This window comes from Tachyglossus aculeatus, chromosome 12, assembly GCF_015852505.1.
Source record: "Tachyglossus aculeatus isolate mTacAcu1 chromosome 12, mTacAcu1.pri, whole genome shotgun sequence".
Taxonomy (NCBI): domain Eukaryota; kingdom Metazoa; phylum Chordata; class Mammalia; order Monotremata; family Tachyglossidae; genus Tachyglossus; species Tachyglossus aculeatus.
This window is the reverse complement of record NC_052077.1, coordinates 16624230-16635287: the sequence shown is the minus strand read 5'-3', so window position 1 is coordinate 16635287 and position 11058 is coordinate 16624230. Positions and strand designations below refer to the sequence as shown.

The window sequence follows — 11058 nt, the reverse complement described above, 5'->3', positions numbered from 1 at the left end:
AAACAAAAAAATCCATCCCCCTGAGAACTGGCTACCTGGTTTAATTTGCTTTATAAACTGTGACCTTCATGCAGGACTGGGTTTTCCAGGTACAGTTCCTCAGTGATATTTATTGGGCACTTACTATGTGCAGGGCACTGTACTAAGCATTTAAATCTGGACATCCCTGGGTTCTACTGCTTAATCTCTGGGGCTACTTGAATTATAGTATGTATTATTAACATCTGACTCACAACTGCTTCACAGGCCTATTCTCCTACTGCTGTTTTTGGTCTCTCTTGACATTGCTTCAACATGAACTGCTGTTTCAAGACTACAGCTAGGCAGTAGTTTATATGGCTCCAGTTTGTTTTTTTTTAATGGCATTTATTAAGCGCTTACTATGTGCAGAGCACTGTTCTAAGTGCAGTTAATATTAACATGAATTCTTTAACTTGACTCTTTGCACAACTCCAGATTCCTTACCCTTGACATTATTGCATTCTGTCGGTACTAAGATAGTTCACAATTCCATCCTAAAGACTCAAGCCTCCCACCAAGAGCATGCTCCTAGTTGCTACAAAAGGCAACATAAAATTTTAAATGCATGTAGTGATCTCAGTTAAGGCCTGAAATATTTCCAGTCCCCACATCGTGTCCATTCCAAGCATTTCCCTTTGATTGTATAATTCTATGGAAGTCAAACAATCAGAAAAAAACCTGGCAGAGTTTTAATCTCTAAATACAGCACTCTTGTGATTGCTGCCAGATCTTTTATACATTCCTCACTTCCAACTCAATTTGCAGGGAAGGCAAGGAGGGTGACAGGTAAGATGCCAGCTGGGTCTTGTCTTGTGCTGTTGAGTCGTCTCCAACCTATGGTGATGCCATGGACACACCTCTCCCAGATCACTCCACCTCCATCTGCAGTCGTTCTGGTAGTGGATCCATAGAGTTTTCTTGGTAAATATATGGCAGCGGTTTACCATTGCCTCCTTCCACATAGTAAACTTGAGTCTCTGCCCTCGACTCTCTCCCATGTCGCTGCTGCCCAGCATGGGTGAGTTTTGACTTGTAGCAGATTATCTTCCACTCGCTAGCCACTGCCCAAGCTAGGAACGGAATGGGTATGCCTCTGCTTGACTCTCCCTCCCAGAGTCAAGACTAGTAGAGGACTGGAAACTCTTCAGGTGCAACCCTAAGAAGGGAGCATTTTTCTAGAAGAGGATGCCAGCTGGGTGGGAGACATTAGACATTAGAGAAGCAGCGTGACTCAGTGGAAAGAACACGGGCTTGGGAACCAGAGGTCATGGGTTCTAATCCCAGCTCCGCCACAGTCTGCTGTGTGGGAGAGTCACTTAACTTCTCTGAGCCTCACCTGTAAAATGGGGATTAAGACTGTGAGCCCCACGTGGGACAACCTGATCACCTTGTATCCCGCAGCACTGAGAACAGTGCTTTGCACATAGTAAGCGCTTAACAAAAACCATTATTATTATTATTATTATTGTTATTAAATCCAACAAAAGGAGTAGCCATGATTGGCCACCACCTCTACCGTCAGACTTCCAAGGCGTTCTGCCTCTGAGCGGTCCTTATTCCATTTTAAAGAAATATTTGGCCCAGTGCTTTGTTTAGCAGCGTGGCTTAGTGGAAAAGAGCGTGGGCTTTGGAATCAGAGGTCATGGGTTCAAATCCTGGCTCCGCCAGTTGTCAGCTGTGTGACTTTGGGCAAGTCACTTAACTTCTCTGTGCCTCAGTTACCTCCTCTGTAAAATGGGGGTGAAGACTGTGAGCCCCCCGTGGGACAACCTGATCACCTTGTAACCTCCCCAGTGCTTAGAACAGTGCTTTGCACATAGTAAGCGCTTAATAAATGCCATCATTATTATTATTATTTAGCTTGGCAGTGGTTCGGGGTGGGTGGACCAGTTGTCCCACTGTAAAAGAGGAGGCCCCCCCCTCCACTGCTCAAATTACCCTGGGGTGGTTCTGGGTGAGCTTTTCAGTTTCAGGGACCTTTGGCCTTGCCACTGGGGGTTTCTGGGGGTGGGTGATGGAGGTGAAGTCCTGCCTTCCTTCTGGGAGGGGGACTGGCTTCATGGTCAGCTGTTCTACAAGCAGGAAAGCATCAATCCGTCAATCAATCAATCATATTTATTAAGCTTCCTAGCCAATGTCTCCATGCAGGTGCCGGTCTTCTGAAGCTGGCGACTTCACTGTGTTCTAAGATAATAATAATGATAATGATGACATTTATTAAGCGCTTACTATGCGCAAAGCACTGTTCTAAGCGCTGAGGAGGATACAGGGTAATCAGGTTGTCCCACAGGGGGCTCACAGTCTTAATCCCCATTTTACAGATGAGGTAGCTGAGGCACAGAGAAGTAAAGTGACTTGCCCAAAGTCACACAGCTGACAATTGGTGGAGTTGGGATCTGACCATATACCTGTTTTCCCTTATCTGCTCCTTTAGGTTGATAGCCTAAATGTCCATCTGTAATATTTGTTAAGCACTTACTGTGTCAAGCACTGTACTAAGTGTTGAGTTAGCTAAGCTCACCTCTAGACTGTAAGCTTGTTGCAGGCAGGGAATGTGTCTACCAACTCTGCAAAATGTACTCTTCCAAGTGCTTAGTTCAGTACTCTGCACGTAGTAAACGCTCAGTAGATATGATCGATATGTATGATAATCAGGATGGACACTGCCTCTATCCAGCTCGTGCCATGTGACAGAGCATCTTCTTCCCAGCATATAAGTCTCCTTAGATCTTGGATATATTACACTTATAAAAGTGCTGAAAAACGTCCAAAATCCTTTTTTACAGCTCCTATCCAAACCAAAAACAAATCAAAACAGAAACCTTAGGAAATTGAACCATTGAATGGGACTGCTCAGAAAAAGTGAGCTGGGTTTTGTTTGGCTTCTAACGTTAGAAATAACCTACTTAAGTTGTGCCCTCTGGACAACAAGGTGGGAGAATCTACCAAGGGCTCATGAAAAGAGAAAGCAAGGGCTCAATTAGAGAAATGAGCTCCTTCTAGGGATCGTTTATTTCCTCCTTCAGAAAATGTGGAAGTCCTTATTTAATAGCAGAAGAAGAAATTCAATTTGAACTAAAAAAAGTAATTAATGTGATGGGTAATATGATTTTGTTTCCTATTTTCCTCACTGAAAGACTTCAGGAAAATGAGGTACAGATTATCTCATAGTGAGCAGTGCCGCTTTTAAGAATATGTTTAAGTCCCCAGGGAAATTCTCTCTCTGCAAGGATATTATTCGTTCAAATGGAATATTTCAAATTTTAGAACCCAACTCTCTTGTCTCACATTATCCCATGTTGTGTAAATCCAGAATTTCTGGACTTTCCCTCCTCCATGAAGGTCAAAGCCCTTTCGAGTGTAAGCTCAATGTAGGCAGGGAATGGGTCTACCAACTCTGTTGTACTCTTCCAAATGCTTAGTCCAGTGCTCTGCTCACAGTAAGAGCTCAATAAATACCAGTGATGATCAAAGCCCTAGTAGGCCTAGTAGCAGGCAGCAGTTATAGCCCAAGGCACTCCACGTTGCCCAGGGACCTCAGAGAATCTTCATCTTCCTCCCACCAAGTGGGTTATTTGAAGCCTCACTGCTTTCAACCAAGGGCTAGACCAATAAGTCAATCAGTGGTATTTATTGATCACCTACTGTGTGCAGACTGAGCCCCCTTTTTCCTCCCCTCCTCCCCATCCTCCCCACCCTACCTCCTTCCCCTCCCCAAAGCACCTGTACACATGTTTGTACAGATTTATTACTCTATTTATTTTACTTGTACATATTTACTATTCTATTTATTTTGTTAGTGATGTGCCTCTAGCTTTATTTCTTTTTAAGAGAAGCAGCGTGGCTCAGTGGAAAGAGCTCGGGCTTTGGAGTCAGAGGTCATGGGTTCAAATCCCGGCTCCGCCACTTGTCAGCTGGGTGACTTTGGGCAAGTCACTTCACTTCTCTGGGCCTCAGTTCCCTCATCTGTAAAATGGGGATGAAGACTGTGAGCCCCCCGTGGGACAACCTGATCGCCTTGTAACCTCCCCAGCGCTTAGAATAGTGCTTTGTACATAGTAAGTGCTTAATAAATGCCATTATTATTATTTTTTTTTTTTTTATTGTGGTGACTTGACACCTGTCCACATGTTTTGTTTTGTTGTCTGTCTCCCCCTTCTAGACTGTGAGCCCGTTGTTGGGTAGGGACCATCTCTATATGTTGCCAATTTGTACTTCCTAAGCACTTAGTACAGTGCTCTGCACACAGTAAGCGCTCAATAAATATGATTGAATGAATGAATTAATTAATTAATTAATGCAGGGTGCTGTACCAAGCACATGGGAGACTACAATACAACAGGGTTGGTAGACACCTTCTCTGCCCACAACAAAGAAGCAGCAGGGTATAGTGGCTAAAGCATGGGCTTGGAAATCAGGAGGACCTGGATTCTAATTCTGGCTCTACCACTTGTCTGCTGTGTGTCCTTGGGCAAGTCGCTTCACTTCTCTGTGTCTCAGCTACCTTATCTGTAAAATGGGGATTAAGACTGTGAGCCCCATGTGAGACACAGACTGTGTCCAACCTGATTAGCTCGTATCTACTCCGGCTCTTAGTACGGTGCCTGGCACATAGTAAGCACTTAACAAAACCCATAAAAACCCACCAAGAATGAGCTTACAGATCTCTCCCAACAAGGAGCTCCCAAAGGCTACCCACCTCCAACAACACAGACTTTTTCTCCTCAGTAGGAGTTCAAATCCCGTTGATTTAAAGCAGCAGGATATTGTATGGGGAGGTAATACTTATTTTCTCTCAAACTCTGCACAAGCACTGGGGTTTCACTTAATAATAGTAATGATGATGGCATTTGTTAAGCACTTACTATGTGCAAAGCACTGTTCTAAGCGCTTGGGGGGATACAAGGTGAACAGGTTGTCCCATGTGGGTCTCCCAGTCTTAATCCCCATTTTACAGATGAGGTCACTGAGGCACAGAGAAGTGAAGTGACTTGCCCAAAGTCACACAGCTGACAAGCGGCGGAACTGGGATTAGAACCCATGATCTCTGATTCCCAAGCCCATGCCCTTTCCACTGAGCCATGCTGCTTTTCTGTTGGGGTAAATGAGGATTCACCTCCACTGCTTGGGAGAACTGTGGAAATATTGGGGACAGTGTGGTTAAAGTGAGAACATGTTTTTTATATAATAGCTGTATACATAGACTGATACTTATTTCAAAATGAGAAGCAGCATGGCTCAGCGGAAAGAGTATAATAATATTAATAATGTTGTCATTTATTAAGCGCTTACTGTGTGCACAGCACTGTTCTAAGCTCTGGGAAGGTTACAAGGTGATCAGGTTGTCCCACAGGGGCTCACAGTCTTAATCCCCATTTTCCAGATGAGGCAACTCAGGCCCAGAGAAGTTAAGTGACTTGCCCCAAGTCACACAGCTGACAATTGGCAGAGCCGGGATTTGAACCCATGACCTTTGGCTCCAAAGCCCGTGCTCTTTCCACTGAGCCACGCTGGGCTTGCGAGTCAGAGGACCTGAGTTCTAATTATGGCTCTGCCACTTGCCTGTTGTGCGATTTGGGGCAAGTGACTTAACTTCTCTGTGCCTCAGTTTCCTCATCAGTAAAATGTGGATTCAATGCTTGTTCTCCCCCTCCTCTTGACTGGGTGTCCCATGTGAAACAGGGACTGTGATCAATCTGATTAACTTGTATCTACTCTAGTGCTCAGTATAGAGCTTGGAACATAGTCAACACTTAGCAAAGACCATTACTAATTCTATAAAAAAAATTTAGAAATAAGAGGTTAGGTCACTTGGGGTACATTATAAGGAGAATTTACAGTAGTGCTATTTTGCCTATTACTTCAAAACAAAGCCAAAAACTGCTACTAATTCCATGCCTGACAATGTATAGCTCTAGTGAGACAATAAAACAATGTATTTTTATGAGCATTATAGAAAATATCTTGTCCAACAAGGGAAAGAAGTTGAACAAGCTAATGAAGGCAAGAGAGAAAAGGAGGCATGTTTGGGCCTAGATACAGAATGCTCAACTAAGCCCTTTGCTTGCTGGGGCAAAGGAATATAAAAATCATTTGAAATCCTTATTTTTATTCTTTATAGCAAGAAACACACACCATAAGGATTCCTTCACACTTAGTCGCTTTAGAATTTGGGGAATATAATCAAGTCCACTGATTCTCCAGGACATTATGTACATATCAATTTGTAACTTATTTTGATATCTGTCTCCCCCGCTAGGCTGTAAATTCCTTATGGGTGGGGATCGTGTCTACTTTATTGTACTGTAGTACAATATAACAACAACATATTCCCTTCCCAGGGTGAGTTTACAGTCTAGAGGATGTTAGTACAGTACTCTGTTCCAAGTAAGCACTCAAAATATACCACCAAACTGACTTATTGATAAATAAGTAGGAGGTAGGTAGCCGTGTTTTTTGGGACCCTGTTCTCTAGGTCTCTGTACTCCAGCCAAACAGAATCCCCTTGCTAACCCCCAGACTGGCACAGGAGTAGGCATGGGGTGGCATGGGCTAAATAATGGTAATAAATTTGGTGCAATGCACAAATTCCTGTGTTGAGGAAAGACTAAGTTTATTGCAGATGAGTAATACCAGTACAGACAGGGAAGGGTGTTGCTCAGGGAATATTAAGAGAAAGTACACTCCATCCAAGCCAAAGATAGAAAGAAAAAGCGATAACATCATTGGTCAAACTACACATTTGGAATATTTCACACATTGTCTTCAGTCTCTCCATGTCAACACCCCATCAAACGCTTTATTACACCAACATAGGCAAATACCACAGTGCCCTAATCAGTACCTTCTATGACTCCTGATATGAAGAAATGATGCTGTCCCCAATATCCTAGAAACACCTAATTAGTTAGCCCCAGACCCCACACATCTCTACGCTGTTCAGTGACCTTCCTTGATGATGGATTGATAATTTATTTTATCACTTAGTTTGTAGTTAGAGGTTTCTAGGTGGGGTTAGAGTACTCCTGGGAGATCTCAGAGTTAGAGGGCAAGATTGTAAGGGCTGTTCCCTCGTTGAATCTTGTGAGATTCCACATCTCTTTAATTCCTTTCGAATGCCTGCTTTGGCAAAGGGCTCCCAAGGTCTTTCAACTAGGTATTTTAAGCATGATGGCTACTAACATCTCCCTCCCTAAGCATAATAATAATAATTATTTTTCTGGTATTTGTTAAGCGCTGACTAGGTGCCAGGCAATGCACTAAGCACTGGTGTGGATACAAGCAGATCAGGTTGGACACTGTCCCTGTCCCACGTGGGGCTCACAGTCTCAATCCCCATTTTACAGATGAGGTAACTGAGGCCCAGAGAAGTGAGGCGACTTGCCCAAGGTCACACAACAGACAAGTGGCGGAGCTGGGATTAGAACCCATGACCTTCTGACTCGCTCACCTGTGCCCTATCTGCTACGCTTTCTGCTTCCAATTACGCCATACTGCTTCCAAGCATAAAGTTGGTTTTCAGAAAATGACAGACATTTGCAGAATAGAATCAGCCTTGTGTTCTTGAGGAGTCCAGTTGTCTTCCTGGATTCCATAAAGGAAAGTATATAGCTTTTGCAGGACTTGTGGCGAAAACAGTTTACATAGCTTCCTATCGTTTCCATAAGAAGCAAACACAACCAGAGTTTTCTATGATTGGGAAGAGGAGGCAGGCCCGGGGATCTTGGCAAGCAGGAGTAGAATCGGTGGAGAGGTGAGGAGAGAATCAGGTGATGGAGAGGCCTAGGACTCCGGTGGTTAGATCTGAGCCTTGACTGGGGCTCTTCGGCTGTAGAATGGGTAGAGCCGAGTCTGGAGCACATAGTGGAGGAGGATGGAGGTGGACTGAGATAAGCTACCCCAGGCTGTGGCACCCAGCAACAGAGTTAGGCTCTCTCACAAGGAGCAATTCTAAGTTTTAATTTTTTTTTATGGTATTTGTTAAGTACTTACTATGTGCCAAGCACTGTCCCAAGTGCTGGGGTAGATATAAGTATATTAGGTGGGCCATAGTCCTTGTCCTGCAAGGGGCTCACGCTCTAAGTAGGAAGGAGAACTGAGGCACAGAGAAGTTAAGTGACTTGCCCAAAGTCACACAGCAAGAATTGGGCAGAGTCAGGATTAGAACCCAGATCCCCTGACTCTCGGGCCCATGCTCTTTCCACTAGGTCATGCTGCTTTTCGGACTAGCTGGCCAATGGAGATCTCCCTTAAGCAAAAGGCCCAGAGTAACACGTCAGGTTCAGTTGAGGTTCTGGGAGTTAGGTTTCCTGTTTTATATTGGGATATAAGGAATTTGGGGGGAAGCTGGCAAGAGGTTTTACAGTTAATTTAAATGACGTTAATAGATTTATTATTTATTTGTGGTTGGGCATGAAAAGGATACCTGAGAGAGTGAAGGTGGAAATTAAGGGAGGAACAGGTGCCTTCTTGCAAGCAGCCAGATGGCTTTGCTACCAGGCAGAGAAGCGGTTTCCTTTTTTAAATTATTTGAACTTAACTTTTTCTTAAGAATATTTTTATCGACTGCCATCTGAGGAAAAGATTCTTTTCCCTTTACATAGCTTCATAAAACAGGTCAGTCTTCTCTATTGTACTGCTGTAGATATGTTACTCCTCTGCATCTAATAATCTCTCTGGTAAAAAAAGAAAAATATTCATATTTTAAAATTCATTTAAAAAAAGAGTGGCAAGAAACAAAACACACCTCAGTCAAAAAAAAATTAATGTGGCTTAAAAATGGAAGCTTACATTTCATTTCAAGAATAGCAAAGTGGCAGAGTAGGCAGGAGACTTCCTCATAGAAATTCAAGTACAGTAAATGCTGCTGACGTTTCCAACTTTGATCTGTACATGATAATCCAGAATTTCGGCATTCATCAGGCGCTTACTAGGTGCTAAACACTGGGGTAGAAAAATCACTCACAGTCCCTGACCCGACAGTTCCTGACTCATATGGGACTCACGGTCTACCTTATCCACATTTTTTGGGTGAGGAAACTGAGGCCCAGAGAGGTTATGACTTGCCCAAGGATCCACAATAGGCCAATGGTAGAGTTGAGACTCGAACCTGAGTCTCTTGTCTCTCAGCCCTGTACACTTTCTACTACGCCCTGCTGGTTCCCAACTCTCTATATGGTGGATTATTCATTCCATCGTATTTATTGAGCGCTTACTGTGTGCAGAGCACTGTAGTAAACGCTTGGGACGTACAAACTGGGGATTATCCATGCACTCCAGAGGAGGGGGAAAGGGCACACCCAAGGTAAGATGTTAACTCTCTTTATTGTGAGAGTTGGGGTGATGGGCAAGGATTGTGCAGTGAACAGGACTATAGGACCTGGGGTGTCCAGCCTTATGCAGTGTTACAACTCCGAAAGTTGGAGGTTCTCCAGCTCACACGGCCGACTGCCTCCCTTCCGGCTTGCCGCTGCAGCTTGACTTACTCCATTTATTAACTGTCTAATCATTCAAATAATGGTATTTATTAAGTGCCTACTGTGTGCTAGGTGCTTGGGAATGTACAATAAAATGGAGTCAGAGAGGATCCCTGCCCACCAGTCCAGTGAGTCATGGGCGAGGGATGCCCAGCCGGGCGGGAGGGAAGGACACTTGATCCACATGGTGAAGGGTGGATGTTTTTCAACTCAGGTGAACCTGCATGGCGTGCCCCACACAAAGTTTTCCAAATCTTGGTCACTCGGGGTATTTTTTAACTCTCTGGGCTTTCCGGTTTTCCAGTTTCCCTGAGCTGAATTACTGAGAGTTTACTGTGGGTCTAATTCTAACCAGTGTATGGGGACCTGTCTGGCAATCATCCGAATGGAAGTAAATCTCCCCAAATTAGCAAAGAGAATTTTAACTTGAGGACTCTGCTTCTGGGTTCAACTGGTCAATAGAGTCTATTGAGGACTCAGGGTAGAGCTGAGTACTAAGTGCTTGGGAGAGTATGATAGTAGACAAGATCCCTTCCCTCAAGGAATTTGAGAGTTCTGCCAGAAAAATGGACAGAAGTTCCCTCTGCATTCCCCTCTTCTGTAGAGAAGAATCTTGTCTCTCCTGATCCCAGCTCTGCTGCTTGTCAGCTGTGTGACTTTGGGCAAGTCACTTAATTTCTCTGTGCCTCAGTTACCGCATCTGTAAAATGGGGACTGAGATTGTGAGCCCCACATGGGACAACCTGATCACTTGTATCCTCCCCAGCGCTTAGAACCGTGCTTTGCACATAGTAAGTGCTTAACAAATACCAAAATTATTATTATTATTATTAATCCAGATCACTATCATTATGGGCAGGGATTGTCTCTGTTGCTGAGTTGTACGTTCCAAGCGCTTAGCACAGTGTTCTGCACACAGTAAGTGCTCAATAAATGTGACTGACTGACTGAATGAATGTTCTGAAAACAAGAAGACTTTGGCATAAGGCAACATTCTAGTGCTCTCTCCTTTCTCTTGGAGTCACTTCATTGTTCTCCATCCCCTCTTGTTTTTTAACTTCAACTGCTATTTTATACTTTCTCTTTCTTTGCTTGCAGCTGTTAAAGTCAATGTGGTGTCTTGGCCACAGCTTGAGGAGGCACTGAAGGAACAGAGAGACTAGGGAAACAATTCCATGAAGGATAGAAATAGGAGAATGGAAGTATGAGATGGAAAGAGGAGAAGCACAGGATAAGAACTGAAGATGGGTGGTATACCCATGGGAAAGCCCTTAATTAGGTGATCCTACATATTAATTCTATTGTAGTCTCCCACCCAGAATTCTCTAAATACAGTAAGGGCTCAATGGATATTACTGATTCAGTGATATGGGCAATCAATCAATCATTAATGATAAAAATGGTATTTGTTAAGAACTCCCTATGTGCAAACCACTGCTTCCTATGTGCCAACCACTGTGCTAAGCACTAGGGTACATTGTAATCAGACAAGGCAGAGACCCTATCCCCTTGCAGCTCACATTTTAAAAGGGAGGGATAACAAGCACGCTATTTCCACTAG

At 43.8% G+C, this 11058-nt stretch overlaps 1 non-coding gene across 1 annotated transcript; it reads right to left on the bottom strand.

Moving 5' to 3' along the window:
• Positions 1-1049: 1049 nt before the first annotated feature.
• LOC119935990 lies at positions 1050-1187 on the bottom strand. The gene has a single exon (XR_005453585.1). It is a non-coding gene; the product is annotated as a small nucleolar RNA SNORA7 (small nucleolar RNA).
• Between the last annotated feature and the right edge of the window lie 9871 nt (positions 1188-11058).